The 22,353-nt window shown below is 37.4% G+C and overlaps 1 protein-coding gene across 6 annotated transcripts in view; it reads left to right on the top strand.

The window, feature by feature from the left end:
• TNRC6B (trinucleotide repeat containing adaptor 6B) overlaps positions 1-22,353 on the top strand; it is a 384,364-nt gene that overhangs the window by 109,876 nt on the left and 252,135 nt on the right. For 2 of the 6 annotated variants that reach the window (XM_077168905.1, XM_077168910.1), the window contains exon 4: positions 1,574-1,662. The exons of the other annotated variants lie outside the window; for them this stretch is intronic. The gene's annotated coding sequence lies outside the window, so the exon portion shown is untranslated. The remainder of the gene's footprint in view (positions 1-1,573; positions 1,663-22,353) is intronic. 6 annotated transcript variants of the gene reach the window in all.

The following is a 22,353-nucleotide window of genomic DNA, read 5'->3' on the forward strand; positions in this document are numbered from 1 at the left end:
GGGAATGCTTGTTCCTTCATCTGAGCAAACGTGAAAAAGGGTCAAAATGTTTCTGAGTTCCCATCAATCCAGTCTTCACTGCCTGTTGGCCCCATGCTCTGCTTCATGGAGTGTTAGGCCATGGTCTTTTCAGCTCTGTTGCACTTTGTGAGCTGGGCGTCAGAGAAGCTGTGCGTGCTTAAACCCCAGGTCTCCAGTTGCCCCATGAAAATCTCCCTTAGCTTTTTCCTGAATCTTCTCTCTCTACAGCATTGGGTGGAAGAACAGATTCCATCCTGTCCTCTTGCTCCCCCACCTCCCATCTCACCAGATCTCTTCCTTCTTTCTGTAGCCAAAAGAGTAATCTATTGACTGTTGGTTAGGCTCTGCTGAACCCTGAATCATGTTTAGGGTTAGTTAGAACCTGTGAGATGCGCATATATGCTTGTACACTAGAAATCCTCCTCAGACATACACACAGTCACATACACAGACAGAAGATAAACGTGCCCCTCAGGATTTCTGAAATACACGCATAGCAATCCCCAGGACCCTAATTTATTAACTTATAATGAAATGTGATTCTTCGATCCTCTGATTAATACATTCTCTCTGAAAAGCTAAATTGTGCTTGGAAGATTGCTTGGCGACCAAAACAGAATATTTTATTATGTCATAAACTCAATTTTCCCTTTCTTTCTAGAAAAGAAAGAGTAACTTTCTTGATTTTTTAATTACTGAAAAGTTTATAAGTTTAAAATCAGTTAAACTGAAGAGTAAAAGAACATTCTTTTTATACTTGCTTCTTTTGTCAGAAAATAGATTATAATTTTAACTTCATCAGTCTTGTTACAATTCAGGTTATTATTATTTTTTCTTCTTTTTCTCATTCTTTAAAACCTTATATTTGGAATGATTTGATTTTAATGCAGGAATTTATCATAATTAGTGTGCTATGTTAGTAAATTTGTGAATATCTATTAACAGAAATGTAGAACAGGTAGCTGTGTTTGAGAGAAAGTCAGGAACTTTCAATGAAACAATGATTTTGAGTTAAATTCATTCAGTTCTTTAAAGAAATAATTTTTGAGTGCTTGTTATGTACTGAACTTAAGTGATAAAACAATGAACTAAAAAGATATGGTCCCTAGCCTCAAGGCAGTTACGTTCTAGTGGGAGACACAAAATAAACAAATATAAGTAAGTATGATAGTTACAGATTATAGTAAATAGTATGAAGAAAATTAAATAAAACTAGAGAGTGGCTTGGAGGACAAGCATAGATTAGTCAGGGAAGGCCTGTCTGAGGTGATATTTCAGCTGAGGACCGAAGGGTAAAGGAATCAGTTATGCAGAGAGTTGGAAGAACAGTGTCCTAGACAAAGGCAACAGCTGCAAAAGCCCTTGGCCTCTTCCAAGATCTGTCAGAAGACCTGTATGGTCAAGTGCTTGGATAGGAGGTTGGAAATGGAGACAGAGGCCTTGCAAAGCCTTGAAGGCCATGGTATGGAATATGGGTTTATTCTACACACTGGGAAGCCATTGAAGGCTGTTAAATTGAGGAATAACATGATATGATTTGCATTTTTAAAAGATCACTCTGGCTGCTGTGTGGAGAATGGATTGGAGAGAGGCAAGAGTGGAAGCAGGGAGACCAGTGAGAAGGCAGTTGCAGTCATTCAGGTGAGAGAGAAGATGGGGACTGGATTAGTGTGGTGGCACTGGAAATGGAGAAAAGACAGACTTGAGGTGTATTTGAAGGTAAAACTGTCATGACTTGTGGATGAATTGGAATACTTTCCATCATAGAAATCAAGAGGAGAATTTCAAGAAAAAGGAGTGGTCAATAATGTCAGATGATGCCTAGAAGTAAAAAGGTTGATAACTGAGAGAAGACAACTGAATTTGTTTAAGAACTAATTAAAGGGAAAGGACATGAGAAAACTTATGGGGGAAATGGAGGTGATCTGTGTCTATTAAGGATATGGGTTACACAGATATATCCATTTTTCAAAGTTGTACCACCAGAATTTGTATATTATAATGTATGTACATTTTATCTGAAAAAAAATCTGTAAATTAATCATAGGCAAATAGAAGTGGATAATGGGTGGAGGTATAGCTGAGACAAGAGTTGGCAGAATGTTATTAACTGTTGAAGCTAGGTGATAGGTACATGGTGGTTCATTCATACTATTCTGTTTACTTTGTATGTGTTCGAAATTTTCCATTATAAAAAAAATCGAAGAGCTTATTAATGGTGTTCAAGATTGCCATTTCATTAGTGCCAGAAAGGCAGAAAACAAATTGTATGGGTTAAAGAGAATTGAATGGAAAAAAAATAAAAACTATGGGTATAGTCTACCACGCAAGTTTAGGTAGTTTAGAGTTAAATGGAGAAGAGAAGTAGAATAGCAATGAAGAAGAGGAGTTATTTCAAGGGAAAGATTTTTTTTAATTGGAGTAGGCTTATGAGTGTTTGAGAAAAGAGGGAAGAAATTAGTGGAGGAAGGCAAAGAGTATAATTATAAAAAAGTGTTCACCAGACTCATGAACTTGAAGAAACTTGGGAATCAGGAAATCCAGTCACCTTGGGCCACAGTCAGTGACTAAGCTTGGGCCCAAATCCTGCTCTTCTGATTCCTGTTGGAGAGATGTTTGGAGAGGGTAGGAAAGAAGGTGGAGTTCAGACTTTTCTTAGCATTGCCTCTGAAATAGAAGTCATTGTTATTTGGAGAGTATAAAGTACAAGATTGAGGACTTAAAATGACAAACTTAAATTTTCTGTTGAGGGCGCGGGCCATGGTAGCTCAGCAGGCAGAGTTCTTGCCTGCCATGCCGGAGACCCGGGTTTGATTCCTGGTGCCTGCCCATGCAGGAAAAAAAAAAAAAAAGGAAGAAAAATTTCTATCCAGGGCAGTTTGGAACTGCTGTTATAGAGAAGGTGCTAATAATAGATAATGAATGAATAAAAAAGTCAGTATACATATATATATATATATATATATATATATTTTTTTTTTAACATGGGCAGGCACCGGGAATTGAACCTGGTTCACTGGCATGACAGGCCAGAGCTCTGCCACTGTGCCACCATTGCCTGCCCAGTCAGTATAATTTTTAAAAATCCAATTAAGTGTTGTTGAATAGAAAGTAGGGATACTCAGAGTTGAACGGGATTGTTTGAGGAAGTCTTCTTGGAGAATGTGAATGTTACTGTTCTGCTTAAAGAGATATTCTCTGAAACCGTGCAACATCTTCCAAAGCTTTTTTTTAGAGAGAGGTATTAATATTTAAGTTCAGCGATGGGCTAGCGATGATCTGCTCTTCAAGAATGGGAAAATATAGACTTTGATCTCTTGAATTTAGAATGACTCCTTTTCTCTGCCAGAAAGATATAAAGCATGAGATAGTTTCCAAAAGACTCCTGTACATAGGCCATAAATAATTCTTGTTATGTACAAGCAATCTTTCCTTTTTTTCTTGGATATTATTTTTACCCTTCTCTCCCTTCCTTCCTCTTACTTAATTCAGAAAATATTGAGTATGTACTATGTGCCAGAAACTCAGCTCAGTATTGGCACATAGAGCTGCCTCATTGAACTGGTGGTGGTTTTTGTTTTTAAATTCTTGGATCTCGGAGCATTGTGAGTGGAGGCATGAACAAAAAATGTTAAATTTCAAATAAGTTTTGAGTTGGCCTTTTTTCCCTGAATGGTTACTAGAATACAATTTTGTATGACCTAGTAACTTTCTCTAAGAGAGTTCTGCTATTTTTGTGAAAGTTTCTATTATAAATACTGAAGGAAGACAAGCTGACAGAGTTATTATTAATGTGAAACTTCAGAAGCACCTGATTAAATCCTTTGGAGACACAATGACTATTCCTATTATTTTTCCCAAGGACGACTTCAAGGTTTATTTACTTTCCCTGCTGTGAATGTGTGAGAGAGAAAATTGAACTAACAGTTACACATGAATCTGTCCTATTATTCCACACTTTAAGAAGTTAAATATGAAAATTATGTTCTGTTGAAAGTCCTGATGACCTATCAGGAGATCTAAAGGCTGAGGTATGTACCTAACTGGCTTGATTCCCTTAGAAAAAGACTCACATGACCTAACTTATTTGGCAGTTATGTAGTTATGTTGCCACATTCGTCTGAAAATAGACACTATTTTATCTGTCATATGTGGCTTTGACTCTTGAATGCAATGATCAGTTTTCCTAGTATCTAGTCTAGCTATTATATAATAGACATTACACTATAGTAATGGCAATTGCTAGAGATGTTTCAGTTCTATTGTACATTTATTGCCATATCTCAGACCTCAGCTGTTTACATTGTTCCTCCTTTCTTTACTTTGAAAAAAACCTTTATATTTTGCAATAATTTCAAACTTAGCTGGATAATTAAAAAAATAATACAGACACAATACATAGAACTCCAGTGTGCTCTCCACCTGCATACCCACATTTACCAAGTATTAACATTTCCCCACCCACCCACCCATTTATGTATCTGCCTACCTACCTACATATGTATTTATCTATCTTTTTATCTTCTAAACAATTGAGAGTAGGTTGCATATATTCTGCTCCTTGAACACTTAATATTTGCATTCATATATCCTTTGAACAGTGATATTCACCCATGTTACCTCATTATGTACAAATATCAAGTTAAAGAATGTAGTATCAATATAAAGTTTATGGTGTATATTCCAATTCTCCAGTTGTCCCAATGATTTCACTTTTGTCCCAATATTGTGCCTTCTTTTTTATTCATTTTATAGAGATATTATGAAAAATGATTTATTTTTATAGTCAGTTATTCAGTTAATTGTTTAATTCAGTAAACACTTAGACACCTACATGCTGATGTTCTAGGTGCAGGAATGCAAAGTATTCGTGATCCCCACATGTGGGGACTTTTAGTCTCCGTGAGGGAAATTGTCATACCGTAAGGGCTATACTAGTGCTATCAACTGTGCAGTTTGGAAAGTAGGTTAGGCAATGAATCCTTCCTAGAAGGAAGCTCCACAATGGAGGGGATAACACCTGGGTTTTTTTTAAAAATAAATTTCCCAACCTTTATAAAGGACATAAATATACAGATCAGAGAAGCCCAGTGAACCCCAAACAGAATAAATCCAAATAGCCCTTCCCCAAGACACATACTAATTAGTCTGTCAAATGTTTAAGAGAAGCAGAAAATCTGGAAGCAGCAAGAGAAAAACAATCCACTACATACAAAGAAACCACATAGGACTGATTTCAGACTACTCAACTAGCACCATAGAAGTGAGAAGGCAGTGGTATGATATATTTAAGATCCTGAAAGGGAAAGGCTTCCAGCCAGTAATTCTGTACCCAGCCACATTGTCCTTCAAAAATTGAGGGAGAGATTAAAGTTTTCACAAACAAACAAATCCTGACAGAATTTGTCAACAAGAGACTGGCCCTACAAGAAATACTAAAAGGAATTCTGATGGCTGAAAAAAAAATAACAGACAGGAGAAGGAGGTCTGGAGGAGTGCACAGAATTGAAGAGTGCCAGTAAGGATAATTTAAAGGATAAAAAGAGAAAGAGGGAAAAGAATATATAGATCTGACAAATAAAATGAAAAGGATAAGATGATGGATTAAAGAAATGCATTTTCAGTAATAACTTTGAATGTTAATGGACTAAACTTACAATTAAAAGATATGGATTGGCAGAATGGATTAAGAAATGTAATCCAACTATATGCTGCTTAGAAGAGACTCATCTTAAACACAAGGATACAAATAGATTGAAAGTGAAAGGATGGAAAAAGGTGTTCCGTGCAAGTTCTAACCGAAAGAAAGCAGGAGTAGCTATACTAATATCGGGCAAAATTGACTTTAAATGTAAAGTAATCATAAGAGACAAAGAAGGACACTATACTAATTAAAGGGTCAATTCACCAAAAATATGTAATAATCTAAATGTTTATGCTCCCAATCAAGGAGTTCCAAAGTACATGAAACAGACATTGGCAAAACTGAAGGGAGCAATAGATGTTTCAACAATAATAGTAGGAGACTTCAGTATACCACTCTCCTCTATACATAGTGGGCTGGTTTGAAAGGATGTATGTCACCTTGAAAAGCCATATTTTGATCAAAATCCCATTTCATAAAGGCAGAATAATCCCTATTCAATACTGTAGTTTGAAACTGTAATCAGATCATCTCACTGGAGATGTGATTTAATCGAGTGGTTGTTAAGTTGGATTAGGTGACAACATGTCTCCACCCATTTGGGTGGGTCTTGATAAGTTTCTGGAGTCCTGTAAAAGAGGAAACATTTTGGAAAAAAAAAAGATTCAGAGAGAGCCAGAGAAGAATGACATATCCATGAGAAGCAGAGAGCCCACTAGCCAGGACCTTTGGAGATGAAGAAGGAAAATGCCTCCCGGGGAGCTTCATGAAGCAGGGGGCCAGGAGAGAAAGCTAGCAGATGATGCCGTACTTGCTATGTGCCCTTACAGCCAAGAGAGTAACTGTGACTGCATTTTCCATGCTCCTTCTCACTTGAGAGAGAAACCCTGAACTTCATCGGCCTTCTTGAACCAAGGTATCCTTCCCCAGATGCCTTTGATTGGACATTCTGTAGACTTGTTTTAATTGGAACATTTTCTTGGCCTCAGAACTATAAACTAGCAACTCATTAAATTCCCCTTTTAAAAGCTATTCTGTTTCTGGTATATTGCATTCTGGCAGCTAGCAAACTAGAATACATAGAACAGCCAGGCAGAAGATCAACAAGGAAATAAAGAAGTTAAACAACTTAATAAATGAATTAGACCTAACAGACATATATGTAGGTGAATGCACTCCAAAACACAGGGATATACATTCTCTACTGCTCATGGAACATTCTCTGGGATAGATCATATGATGGGGCACAAAACAGGTTTTTCTACATTTAAAAACATTGAAATTATTCAAAGCATTTTCTCTGATCACAATGGGATGAAGCTGGATCTCAATACCCACCAAAGTACGAGAACATTCACAAATATGTGGAGATTAAATAACACACTCTTAAACAACCAGTGGGCCAAAGAAACAATTGCTAGAAAAATCGGTAGCTGTATAGAGATGAATGAAAATGAGAATACAGCTTATTAGAACTTATGGGATGTGACAAAGCCTGTGCTGGGAGGGAAATTTATTGCCCTAAATGCCTTTATTAAAATATGAGAAAGAGCACAAATCAAAAACTTAACAGCACAACTGAAGGACCTTGAGAAACAACAGCAAACTAAAGTAAAAGCAAATAGAGGAAGAGAAATTACAAAGATTAAAGCAGATGTAAATGAATGGGAGAACAATAGAAATAATCAATAAAACCAAAAGTTGGTTCTTTCAGAAAATCAATGAAATTGATAGGCCACTAGCAGGACTGAGAAAGAAACAAAGAGAGGATGCAAATAAACAAAATCAGAAATGAGAAGGGGTGTGTAACCACAGACCTTGAAGGGAAAAAATAAATTATAAGAGGCTACTATGAACTACTATATGCCAACAAATTGGACAATTTAGATGAAATGGACAAATTTATGGAAACACATGAACAAGCTGCACTGACTCAGGAAGAAATAGAAGATCTCAACAAACCAATAGCAAGTCAAGAGATTCATTCAGTCATCAAAAATTATCCTACAAAGAAAAGCCAGGGCCAGATGACTTCACAGGGAAATTTTATCAAGCATTCCAAAAAGAACTAACGCCATCAGGTTCAAACTTTTCCAAAAAAAGTGAGGAAAAAGAAATTCTATCTATAATATCATTTTAATACCCAAACTGGGTAAAGATGTTAAAAGAAAGGAAAACTACAGGCCTATATCCCTAATGAATAGATGCAAAAATTCTCAACAAAATATTAGCAAATCAAATTCGACAAACACAGTAAAAGAAATATATACCACGACCAGTTGGGGGTTTATACCAGGAATGCAAGGATGGTTCAACACATGAAAATGAATTAATGTAATACAACACATTAAGGGAAAAAGCACATGACCATTTTGATTGATGCGGAAGAAACATTTGCTAAAATTCAACATCCTTTTCTGATAAAAACACTCCAAAAGATAGGAATCAAAGGTAACTACCTCAATATGATAAAGGGAATATATGAGAAACTGGACAGTCAGCATTGTACTGAATGGAGAGTGACTGAAAGCTTTCCCCCTAAGATCAAGAATTAGACAAGGATGCCTACTGTCACCACTATTATTCACCATTGTGCTAGAAGCTCAACTAGAGCAGTAAGTCTGGACAAAGAAGTAAAATGCATCCAAATTGGAAAGAAGAAGTAAAACTTTAATTAATTTACAGATGACATGATACTATACTTGGGAGATCTTGAGAAATCTATGGCAAAGTTACTTGAGCTAAATAACAAATTCAGCAAGGTGGAGGGATAGAAAATCAGTGTGCAAAAATAAGTAATATTTCTATCCATAAGCAATGACCTAGCTGAGAAGTCAGTTAAAGAAAAAATCCATTCAAAATACCAACTAAAATAATCAAATACTTAGGAATGAACTTAGCTAGGTGCGTAAAAGACTTCTACACAGAAAACTGTATAACGTTGCTAAAAGAAATCAAAGGAGATCTAAATAGGTGGAAAGACATTCCCTGGTCATGGAAAGGAAGGCTAAGATGTGAATTCTACCCAAATTAATCTACAGATTCAACACAGTACCAATCAAAATTCCAACAGCCTGCTTTGAAGACCAGGGAAAGCTAATTATCAAATTCATCTGAAAGGGAAAGAGACCCCGAATAGCTAAAAGCGTCCTAAAAAGGAAGAACGAAGTGGGAGGATTAACTCTCCCTGGCTTTAAAACCTATTATGAAGCCACAGTGGTCAAAACAGTGTGGTACTGGCCCAAAGACAGAAGCATTGACCAATGGAATTGAATGTAAAGTGTAGAAATAGACCACCAAATCTATGGTCAATTGATTTTTGACCCCCAAATCCTCTGAACTGGGACAAAATAGTCTTTTCAATAATTGGGCATGGTAGAACTGGTTATCAATAGCTAAAAGATATATCTTATATATATATAAAGGTGATGGTAGAGTTATACAGAGAAGAAAGGATTTAACAAATGAGTATGATTGCTGAATCGTTGATGTCTCTTTTAGTCTCCTGTATGTTAGAGCAGCTAGAACTAAAAACTTAAAATGTGGAATTGTAACCCATGTAAACTCTGAAATATGGTTCTACAAATAATTGTACTGCTGTGCTTTGAAATTTATTGCTTTTTTGTATATATGCTACTTTTCACAAAAAAAGAAAGAAAAAAAGTTACCTCCAGACTAGCCTCCTGACTCCATTTGAATTCTCTTAGTTACTTATACCTTATTTTCTTACATTTCTTTTCCCCTCTTAGTCTAGATGGCATTCTCAATCCCACAGTGCCAGGGCCAGGCTCAACCCTGTCTCCTCCATTTTTGAAAGATAATTTTGCTAGATAAAGAATTTTTGCTTGACATTTTTTTTCTTTGAAGACTTTAAATGTGCCATCCCACTGTCTCTTGGCCTCCATGGTTTCTGATAAACAATTTGATGTTAATATTATTGGGGATCCATTTTATGTGAAAAGGCATTTCTCTCTTGCTGTTTTCAAAGTTCTCGCTTTGTGTCTGGATTCTGCAATTTCCCTCTAATGTGTCTTGGTATAGATTTCTTATAGTTATCCTGCTTGAAATTTGTTGAGCTTCCTGAATATGCATGTTTATGTCTTTCATCCCATTTGAAAGGCTATTATTTCTTCAAATACTTTTCTGTCCCTTTCTCTCATCGTTCTGAGACTCCAATGATAGTTACACTGGCACCCTTGACAGTGCCCCACAGGTCCCTCTGTTCGTTTTTCTTTTCTTTTCTTTCTGCTCCTCACAATGGATAATTTCTACTGTACTGTCTTCAAGTTCACTGAAGTTTGAAGTTCTTCTGCATTTCAAATCTGTTGTTGAATCCACCTAATGAGTTTTCCATTTCACTTACTGTTCTTTGCAGGTTCTTTAGTTCCTTTTTATAATTTCTATGTCTTTATTTTGTTCAGTGTTTTCCTGATTTCCTTTACCTCTTTGTATATGGATTTTCCTCACTGAACAAATTTAAGACAGCTGATTTAAAGAATTTGACTAATATATGCGTTTCCTTGGAGATAGTTTCTGATAAAGTCTTTTGTCTCTGTGAATGGGCCATACTTTCCTTTTTCTTTGCGTGATTTGTAATTATTTTCTTGAGAACTGGACATTTTGAATATTAATTATTTATTGTGGTCTAGAAATCTAGTTTTCCTATTCCTGTGTAATCGCTAGATCTTTTTGTTAATGTTGTTGAAGGCTGGAACCATTAATTTGTGACTTTTCATAACTATTTTTGTTTCCAAATAGATAATGAAAAGAGAAAAGAAGAAAAAAAAAAGAGAGAAAAGAAGGGGAAAAAAATTGGTACTACCTCTTTAAGACTCCTCTGCTGCTTTTGCCTGAGGCGGGTTGGAACAGTAGCTGCCTTCAGAGCAAGCAATCTAAAATAGCTGATTAAAGCAATCTGAAGTAGCTGATGAAAGCCAGTGATCAGTGATCATACCGCATACCACCTGGGCAACAGCAGGCTGCATTGGTAGCTTGGGCTGCAGCTCCCACTGCAATGTACAGGTGGCTAGGGAATGGGGAATGGTAGCTGCTGCACTTTGAGTTCTCTAGTATTTACCACAATTTATCAGCCTCTTCTTTCAGCTCTTCCCTGGATGCTGCATGTGTTCGAATGGAGTCCAAGATTTTAAAATAGTTGACTCAGACCATTCCTGCCAATTCAATAGTTATTTTTGTGGAGGGAATGGTTCCTAGAGCTTCCTACTCCATCATCTTCCCACAGTCATCTCTACCCTCTCTCTTGTCATACATTCATCCACGTCCTGATGACTCTCTAAAGAAACTTCTCTGGTATAAGTAAACAGAGTTGATGACATTCCTATATAACTTTTTCAGGATGGAGGATTGGATTTAGCATGGTCTTTAGAGTCAGATGGGTATGGAATCTAAATTATGCTACTGATCAGCTATTAAACAAATGGTAAATATACCTATCCTGCAAGGTTTCCTCTCCAAGCTACCCTTAAAATATTCAAATCCATGAAATCTTACAGTTTGCTAGATAAGATCTACTCTAAGGCAGAGATATCCTATACTTGAAGAAGCAAAACACTTTATTAAAAGGTGTCTGAATCCCTATTTTCTGCATCCCCCACCAAAACAAAACAAAATATATCATCATGGCATAGTCCTGTGTAACAATTTTCTTGATTAAATAATCATTTGATATTAAGAACAGATATTACAATTATCGGTGAAACCAAGTAAAAGAGATAATTCACATATTAATGTGTATTTCTTTTTTTTTTTTTTTACATGGGCAGACACCAGGAATTGAACCTGGGTCCTCAGGCATGGCAGGCAAGCACTTTTACCTGCTGAGCCACCGTGGCCTGCCCAATGTGTATTTCTTTATGCTTAGATCATCAATTGTTTGCCTTTACTTTTAAGCAAGTAAATAAATTCCTTTATTCTCTATAGACAAAGGCCAATGGTTCCCCTCCCCCAAATGCCAAGTTTTATAGTTTTATTTTATAACAACCAAGAAAATTTATAAAGTGTTGGTATCCTCGTTCAGTAATATTTTTTTAAATTTTTTCATTGTATGGTATAACATATATACAAAGCAGAGAAATAAAAAAGCAATAGTTTTCAAAGCACTCTTTAAGAAGTAGTTACAGAACAGATCCCAGAGTTGGTCATGGGCCACCATACGATCCTCTCAGATATTTCCTTCTACCTGCTCCAGAATATGGGAGGCTAAAAGGCTTAAATTTTTTTTTTTATCATCACAATTGACTTTTTTCCTTTCTTTTTTGTGAAAAATAACATATATATGTATAAAAACACAATAAATTTCAATTCACAGCACCACAATTAGTTGTAGAATATATTTCAGAGTTTGACATGGGTTATAATTCCCCAATTTTAGGTTTTTACTTCTAGCTGCTCTAAGATACTGGAAACTAAAAGAGATGTCAATTTAATGATTCAGTAATCATATTCATTTGTGATTTAAATCCTGTCTTCATTGTATATATATCCACTATCACCCTTGATCTTTCCATCCCTGTCTTTAGGAGTGTTTGGGCTATGGCCATTCTAAATTTTTCATATTGAAAGGGTCTGTCACTAATATGGGGTATGGAGATGAAACTGTATGATATTCTGAAGAGGCTGGGCCCTCTTGGTTTCAGGATGTATCTGGTCCAGGGACCCATCTGGATGTTGTAGTCGTGTGGAAAGTTAGTGCGTGGAACATGTAGTCGTGTGGAAAGTTACTGCATGAAACGCTTGTGGAATCTTATATATTGCCCTAGATGTTCTTTAGGATTGGCTGGAATGGTCCTGATTGGGGTTTGGGAGGTTATGATAAGTAGCAATGTCTAACTGAAGCTTGTACAAGAGCAACCTCCAGAGTAGCCTCTTGACTCTATTTGGACTCTCCCTGCCACTGATACTGTATTAATTACACTTCTTTTCCCCCTTTTGGTCAGGATGGAATTGTTGATACCACAATGCCAGAGCTGGATTCATCCCTGGGAGTCATCTCCCATGGAGGCAACTTTTAATGTGGGTTCAGCTAGAAATAATATCGCTAAGAGCTATAGTTTGACATCCCCAAGTAACATCATACCTGTTAACCCTAAAAAACACATGAGGCTCTAACTGAGACACTACAGAAGTTTTATGTACTAAGTTTACTTTCCTAAAACCTATGAAGTACAGAGGGTTTCTAGGCTGGAAGATTCTTGAAACCCAGAGGTGCCAGCCTCTCCAAGAATATCAACTAATTCCATCCCCCTGTCCTATATGGTTGATACATCTTTTCCACATGAAACAGTTAGAAAAGGCATAGCCCAAAGATCCCTATAGATTGGGAGTAGGATCAAAGGAGAAGGAGGAGTTACAACAAAGAAAGTAGGATTTAACAAATGAATATGAGTGCTGGATCACTATGATACTTATTTTAGCTTCCAGTTTTGGAACTGCTGGAAGGAAAAACCTAAAAATGTGGAATGGTAGCCTATACCAAACTTTGAAATTTGTAACTGCTTGTTAAAATGTACTTTGGGTTTCCTGGACCCTGCACTTGCCCAAAAAACAAAAATAAAAATGTGCTTTGAAAAAAAGAATTCCTATTCTACAGTATTAATAACAGTCCCTCCCACATGGAGTTGTGAAGCTTAAGAGAATGCCTTCCCAGCACATACCACAGCAACTGGCCCTTTGTAGATGTTTAATAAATGGCTGCTATTATTGTAAAAAAATAAAGAAAGAAAGAAAGAAGAAGACAAAATTAAAACATTTACAGATAAACAAAAGCTGAAAGAGCTCATTACCAGAAGACCTGCCCCATAAGAAGTGCTAAAGGGAATCCCTTCAAGCTGAAATATAAGGACATTAGGAAGAAAGGAGATATATAAGAGTATAGACTTTGACACTTCCGGGTCAAGATGGCGGCTTAACAATGTGCACATTTTAGTTCGTCCTCCAGAACAACTACTAAATAACCAGAAACAGTACAGAACAACTCCCGGAGCCACGATACTGACCGGAAACACAGCGTACCCCAGTTTGGACCAGCTGGACTGGCTGCGAGCACCCCCCAGAACCATGAGCTCCCAAAGCTGCAGCGGCCAGCGTTCCTCCCCCACAGGCCCCTCCCCAGAGGTTAAAGGAAGGACTTTACCAGCAGCAGGAACTGGACACAATCAAACGCCAATTGTGGAACTAATTAACAAATTCTGACACTAAAAATAGACCCCCAGATTAGGTGAACTTGATCAAAGCGGAGGTTGCTCATTTTTGCCCCAGCGCCAAGGGGGCAGGACTGACAGAAAAAGGGGGGGAAAAAAAGAAGGAAACAGAGGTTTTTGTGGCTGTGTATCTACAAAGGCTTGACTGCCTCTGGATACAGCGGCAGGACTTTTCAGGCTGCAACTGCCCCAGGCATAGGCAGAAGTGAGCTCTTCTGGGGGCTTATCTGGAGTCTGTGTCTTCCCCAGGGGAGGGGTGAAGCCCCACCCAGGTGGAATCCCTCCATCAAGGAATTCAGACACCAGGGCTTGGTAATTTGAAGCCATTAAAACCAGCCTACAACCTCTCCTCTGTCTCCACCACGCCCCCAGCAGGGAGAGTCTGCCAAAGTTAAAGGTACCGCATCATCTTATGCTGGTGGGACCTGCAGTCAGACAAGCACCACATATTGGGCAGGATAAGAAAAATAGAGTCCAGAGACTTCACAGGAAAGTCTTTCAACCTGCTGGGTCTCACCCTCAGGGAAAACCAACGCAGGTGACTCTTTCCTCCTGATAGGAGGCCAGTTTGGTCTGGGAAAATCTGGCTGGGGTCTATAATATCTAAGTAGACCCTCCTAAGTGTGTGTGTGTGGGGAAAGGCACCACGTAAGCAGGGCAAGAAACAAGAAAACAAGAACTGAAAAATTCTCCTCCGTTAAACAAAACATAAGCTAAAGGTCCAGATAAAGCTGAACAGAATGTCAAAGAACAGATAGACAACAAATTCATCCAGCAAGAAAACCCTAGATAAAAGAAGTGAAAGCAATCTCCAGAATAAACTAATTAAGGTAATTAAATGCCTAGACACCAGCAAAAAATAACAAATCACACTAGGAACATTGAAGATATGGCCCAGTCAAAGGAACAAATCAACAATTCAGATGACATACAGGAGCTGAAACAATTAATTCAGAATGTACGAACAGACATGGAAAACCTCATCAAAAACCAAATCAATGGATTGAGGGAGGATATAAAGAAGGCAAGGAAAGAACAAAAAGAAGAAACTGAAAGTCTGAAAAAACAAATCACAGAACTTATGGGAATGAAAGACACAGTAGAAGAGATGAAAAAAACAATGGAAACCTACAATGGTAGATTTCGAGAGACAGAATGCAGGATTTCTGAACTGGAGGATGGAACATCTGAAATCTGACAAGAAACAGAAACTATAGGAAAAAAATGGAAAAATTTGAGCAGGGACTCAGGGAATTGAAAGACAATATGAAGCGCATGAATATACATGTTGTGGGTGTCCCAGAAGAGGAAGAGAAAGGAAAAGGAGGAGAAAAACTAATGGAGGAAATTATCACTAAAAATTTCCCAACTCTTATGAAAGACTTAAAATTACAGATCCAAGAAGTGCAACGTACTCCAAAGAGAATAGATCCAAATAGACATACTCCAAGACATTTAATAATCAGAATGTCAGAGGTCAAAGAGAAAGAGAGGATCTTGAAAGGAGCAAGAGAAAAGCAATCCATCACATACAAGGGAAGCCCAATAAGACTATGCGCAGATCTCTCAGCAGAAACCATGGAGGCGAGAAGACAGTGGGATAATATATTTAAATTATTAAAAGAGAAAAACTGCCAAACAAGAATTCTGTATCCAGCAAAATTGTCCTTCAAGAATGAGGGAGAAATTAAAACATTCTCAGACAAAAAAATTACTGAGAGAATTTGTGACCAAGAGACCAGCTCTGCAAGAAATACTAAAGGGACACTAGAGACAGATACGAAGACAGAAGAGAGAGGTGTGGAGAAGAGTGTAGAAAGGAAGACTATGAGTAAAGGTAAAAAGAAGGAAAATTAGATGTGACATATAAAATCCAGAAGGCAAAATAGTAGAAGAAAGTACTACCCATGCAGTAGTAACACTGAATGTTAATGTATTAAACTCTTCAATCAAAAGACATAGTATGGCAGAATGGATTAAAAAACAGGACCCATCTATTTGCTGTCTCTACTCAAAGGACACGAGGCCAAGGACACAAATGGACATTTACACACCAATGTTTATAGCAGCATTATTAACAATTACCAAGAGATGGAAACAGCCAAAATGTCCATCAATAGACAGTTGGCTAAACAAACTGTGACATTTACATAAGATGGAATATTGTGCAGCTGTAAGACAGAATAAAGTTATGAAGTATGTAACAACATGAATGGACCTTAAGGACATTATGCTGAGTGTGATTAGCCAGAAACAAAATGACAAATACTATATGGTCTCACTGATATAAACTGACATTAGTGAATAAACTTGGAATGTTTCCTTGGTAACAGAGACCATCAGGAGATAGAAATAGGGTAAGATATTGGGTAATTGGAGCTGAAGTGATACAGATTGTGCAACAGGACTGAATATAAAAACTCAGAAATGGACAGCACAATATTGCCTAAGTAATGCAATTATGTTAAAACACTGAATGAAGCTGCATATGAGAATGATAGAGGGAGGAGGAGGGCTGGGGCATAAATGAAATCACAAAGAAATATAGACGATAAAGATTGAGATGGTGTAATGTAGGAATGCCTAGAGTGTATAATGATAGTGACTAAATGTACAAATTTTAAAAATGTTTTTGCATGAGGAAGAACAAAAGAACGTCATTACTGCAGTGTGCTGAAAATAGATGGTACTTAATATTTTAAAATTTCAACTAATGTGTGAGACTAAAGCAAAAAATGGTACAAATCTATACTTTGACTAGTGCATCTCCTAATATAACTTATGTAGATAGTTGATTGAACACCTTAAGTACATGGAACTTTGTATAGGACATGAGATTTTGTTGGTTTGTCCAGGTGATGCCCTGATGAATCCCAGAGTGATTTGATCAGTGAGTGGAAAAGTATTTGCAAAGTCCCCTTCGGGGAATGGTGAGAACGGGGGAAAACTCAACTTCCCCAAGTTGAATTCTTGATATTCTCCCAAGCAGTGTGGACAACCAAAGCTATAGGCTGAGCACCCAGTCTTGGGGTTTGTTCATATGAAACTTAACCCCACAGGGAATAGGTCAAGCCTACTTGAAATTAAGCCTAAGAGTCACCCCCAAGAGAACCTCTTTTGTTGCTCAGATGTGGCCTCTCTCTCCAGCCAACACAGCAACCAGACTCACCACCCTCCCCCTGTCTGCGTGGGACATGACTACCAGGGGTGTGGATCTTCCTGGCAGCGTGGGACAGAAATCCCAAAATGAGCTGAGATTCAGCATCAAGGGATTGAGAAAAACTCTAGAATGAGCTGAGACCTAGCATCAAGGGATTGAGAAAACCTGGACCGAAAGGGGGAAGAGTTAAATGAGACAAAGTGTCAATGGCTGAGAGACTCCAAACAGAGTCGAGAGGTTATCCTGGAGGTTATTCTTATGCATTAAGTAGATATCACCTTGTTATCGAAGATGTAATGGAGAGGCTGCAGGGAACTGCCTGAAAATGTAGAGCTGTGTTCTAGTAGCCATGTTTCTTGATGATGATTGTGTAATGATATAGCTTTTGCAATGTGACTGTGTGATTGTGAAAACCTTGTGTCTGATGCTCCTTTTATCTACCTTGTCAATAGATGAGAGCAACATATGGAATAAAAATAAGTAATAGGGGGAACAAATGTTAAAATAGATTTAGTTTGAAATGCTAGTGATCAATGAAAGGGATCAGTAAGGGGTATGGCCTGTAAAATTTTTTTTTTCTGTTTGTTTTATTTTTCTGTTGTCTTTTTATTTCTTTTTCTGAGTTGATGCTAATGTTCTGGGAAATGATCATGATGATGAGTATGCAACTACGTGATGATATTGTGAATTACTGAGTGTATGTGTTGGGAATGTTTGTTTCTTGTAATTTTTTTTAATCAATAAAAAAATTAAAAAAAATTGCATTGGGAGAGTGGGAGGGAAGAAAGATATGTGAAGGGAAACTTTAGATTAAAAGAAACTTAAAAGCTCATCCAACCATATTGTAGACCCTATCAGTATTCTAAATTCACTTTAAAATGGCATTTATGAGACAATAAGAACACTAGATGACATGAAGGAATTATTGTTCATGTTTTTGTAATATGAAAATGGTACTATGATTTTGTTTTAAGGTTGGGGAGAGAGAGATCCTTATGTTTCGGGATACACAGTCAAATATTTATGGACAAATTATATGATGCCTGGTATTTGCTTCAAAATAATGTAAGAGAAGTAGATGAGCATGTAGATGGGGCAAGACTGGCCACGGATTTATGTTTGCTGGGGCTGGGTGATGAGTTCTAAGAGTTCGTTGTTCTTTTCTGCCTACATTTGTGTACCTTGGAAGTTCTCCATAACAGCTCATTTAAAAATATATACTGATTTCATAGTTTAAAAAAAAAAAAGAGAGTATAGAGTTTGTATACTACAGAAACCAGGCTGATACTGGTTGAACTAGATTTTACTAGTTTAATATGTTAATTGTAATTTTGAAGGTTACCACTAAGAAATAATTTAAAAATATACAGAAAAGGAAAGAATTTGAATCAAAATGGTACAATGCAACAAAGCAACTAAATACAAAAATAAGGGCAATAAGGGAGTAATTTGATAATTTTTAGATTTTTCATAAGGGATAAGAGAAAAAAGGTAAAATGGACTTCATCAAAATTAAAAGTTTTTCCACATCAGAGGACATTATCAAGAAAGGGAAATGGCAACTTACAAATGGAAGAAAATATTTGGAAACCATGTATCTGATAAGGGTTTAAAATCTAGAATCTATAAAGGACTCTTAGAAGTCAACAACAAAAATACAACCCTACTTCACACCCATCAGATGGCTATTATTTTATAATCTGAAAATAACAAGTGTTGACAAGGATGTAGAAAAATAGGAACCCTTGTATGTGGTTGGTGGAAATGTAAAATTGTATGGCCACCTTGGAAGATATTTTGACAGCTCCTCAGAAAGCTAAATGTAGGATTACCATGTGACCCAGAGTTCCACTCCTAGGTTTATACCCTGAAGAACTGAAAGCAAGAACTTGGACAGATATTTGTACATCAGAGTTCCTTGGAGCATTATTCATAATAGCCAAAAGTTGGAAGCAACCCAAGTGTCCATTAGCAGTTGAATGGAGAAACAAAATGTGGTATATTCACACAAAGGAATATATTATTCAGCTGTAAAATAAATGAAGTGCTGGTACATTTTACCACATGGATGTACCTTAAAGACATCATCTTGAGTGAAATAAGCCAGACAAAAAAGAACAAATATTATGTAATTATTGTTACATGAAATACTTAGAAAAAGTAAATTCATAGCGACAGAAAGCAGAACAGTGGTTATCATGGGAGGAAGAATGGGGGGTTATTGTTAAATGATAGGAGTTTTAGTTTGGGATGATGAAAATACTCTGGAAATAGTGGTGAGTTACACAATATTGTCAATGTATTTAATGTCAAAGAATTGCCCACTTAAAATGGTTATAATGACTAAAAATTATTAATTTTTAAATTAAAAATTAATTACTTGAAAAAGATACAAAAATGGGAGAGGAAAGAGTGCTTCGTGCATATGAAGAGTTCTCTTGAGAAAAAGATCATTGGAATGTTGGGATGTGTTTATGAGACTGTGGGAAATGAAGTTAGAGATAGAATTCTGGAGGTATACAGGCAATAGGAAACTATCAATGGTTTTAAACAGGGGAGAGACCTGGTCTGATAGGTGTTTTAGAAAGTTCTCTCTGGCACCAATGTGAAGAAATTTGCATATGAAAACAGGAAGGCCAGTCAGGTCTCTCCTCAAGAAAATTGAGAAAGACTTAAAATAAGGCAGTAGCAGGTGATCTGAAGAGACTAATAGGGGAACTGTTAAGGAAGAGTGACATGGAAACAATTGAAGATAAATCCTGAGCTTTTAGATTGAAAGAGTAGGTTAAATGATACCATGTAATGCAGAGATATAGCAAGGGACTGGACTTAAAAAGAGGCTCCACCAGGAACCTCAACTCTTCAACTATATGTAGAATTTTGTTTCTTTACAAAAGAGAGAAATCTGAAGCAAATATGGCAAATATGACTATGTCTCTTGAAGTGATACTGTAAACAGAATTGGTTGAAGAATTTACAAAAGCAAGGCCCCAGATATCTGGGCCCTCTCATCTATAAACTTATAAACAGATGACTATCCCTCTTCCACCCTGGCAGAAAACCAGTGAGACTGAAACTCAGGCAGAGTTGAGAATGGGGGTAAGGTACCTGATTAAAAAACAGAAGATTAAATACAAGTCTACATGCAAATGTGAGATTAGGCCAGGTCTCATCCCAAATTCAGGCCCAGAGAACTGGAAACCAGGCTTATACTTACCAGGCTGAGGATTGAAGGGTTTCTGTTGGGAGCAGTTAAACAGCCCAAAGTGGGAAAAAGAATATACAGATGCAGGCATCTGAGGATTCTACCAAGGAAATTGCCAGGTCTCCTCCTCACCCTATAGCAAGCTAACCACTGGATAAGTGTTCCTCTCAACTCCCACTCCACTTCTCCACATACAAAAAAAAAAGGTATTCCAATAGCATTTTAGGGCTTTATTCTTAAATAACAGTCGATAACCAGGGATGACCAGATATTACCACACATTGCGAATGAAAACTAGTGACTAAACCTTAGATAGAAGAGGAACTTGGAGGAATCAGAGACAATGAAGGAAGTAGAAGAAAACTAAAAATAAGTAAACAGAAACACTCTATTATATCCTCAGAGATAAAGATAATAGTGTAATCATGGAAGAAGAGCAGGAGACTATAAAAAAAAGATATTCAGAGAACAAAAAGAGCTCTTGTTTTAGTTTGGTAAAGCTGCTAGAATGCAATATACCCGAAATGGAATGGCTTTTAAAAGGGAATTTCTTAAGTTGCAAGTTTACAGTTCTAAGGCTTGAGAATGTTCAAACTAAAGCATCCAGGGAAAAATACAAGAAAGGTTGATGGGTCCAGAGCAACTCTGTCAGCTGGGAAGGCACATGGCTACATCTGCTAGCTTTCTCTTCTCGTTTCATAAGGCTTCCTCCCAGGGGCATTTTCTTTCAGTATGTCCAAAGATCTCTGGCTACGTGAGTTCTGTCAGTACTCAAGATTTTTCCAAGATGGTTCCCTCTTAAAGGACTCCAGTAAGCAACCATGCTTGAACAGGTGGAGACACCTCTCCATGGAAACCATCTAATCAAAAGTTACATCCACAATTGGGTGGGTTGTGTCTCCATGGAAACAATCCAAAAGCTCCCACCCAGCAATATTGAATGAGGATTAAGGAACCTTGCTTCTCTGGGGTCCACGGCAGTTTTAAACCAGCACAGCTCTTAAAAATTAAATTATAATAGCAACAAAATATTAGATGTGTAGGAAGGTAAAGTTGACAGAATCTCCCTTAGGAAGTAAAGTCAAAGAGTCAAAAATGGAGAGGCAAAAAAATCAGAGGATTGATCTCAAAACTCAACACCAAATGATTGGAATTCCAGAAAGAGAAAACAGAAATTGGAGAGGAGGAAATTTTACCAAATAAATGATTAAAAAAAACATCTGACACCCAAAGAATTTAGTTTCTAGATTGCAAGTTCTAACATATTACCTAGTTTAGTGAATTACAAAAGATCCATATTTAGTAGTTTGCATGCTTAGAAAACTGAGAATAAATAGAAGATACTAAAAGTTTCCAGAGAAAAGAGGTCATATCAAAAAGGTCAAAACGAAAAAAGTGGTAAGATGGTGGAATAGGAAGCTCCAGGATCAGTCCCTCTACCTAGAACAACTGTTATGCAGGCAAGAACTGTTTGAATCAACTACTTCACAACTCCAGAGTCCAGTAGAACAATGTAAAGGATCCAGGGAAGAGCAGGAGAAAGAGGCTGGTAAATTATGTTAAATAACAGTAAATTGCTCTCTCTGTGTGGCAGTTAACGGTGACTACCCCCAACTTTTGTGACAGACTACACTAGGATCGGACCTCTGATGCACCTTGTTTGTGCCAGAAAAGGACATAAAAATCTACATCCCCAACAAGCAGGGAGGACATGATATCACTGAACACGGGTTTTGATGAACACCTTTAGTTTACTGGTGGCCTGGCTCTGAAGGCAGCCATCGTTCTAACCCGCCCTGGACTAAAGCAGAGGAGAAGATGTAAAGAGTGTATGCTTCTTCAGAGCTAAGGAGGACATTGGAAGGATTACATTTTCTGGACAGGTCAAGAAAGCACAGCTTTGGTGAACTGTGGAGGAAGCTCCTGGTGCCCTTCCTGGCCTCTCCCTCTTCCCCTCTCTAGGCAGCTTGCAGCTGGCATGTGCTCCCTTTGTGGGTCTCTGACCTTTTTCTGCCCAGGAAAGAATGACGTGAGAAACTCCTCTCTGGTGTGCCCCCCCCACTTCCTAGAATTTGCCCTTCAGGCAAAGGCAGCTTGAACCAAG

The sequence above is a fragment of the Tamandua tetradactyla genome, chromosome 7 (genome assembly GCF_023851605.1).
Source record: "Tamandua tetradactyla isolate mTamTet1 chromosome 7, mTamTet1.pri, whole genome shotgun sequence".
NCBI lineage: Eukaryota > Metazoa > Chordata > Mammalia > Pilosa > Myrmecophagidae > Tamandua > Tamandua tetradactyla.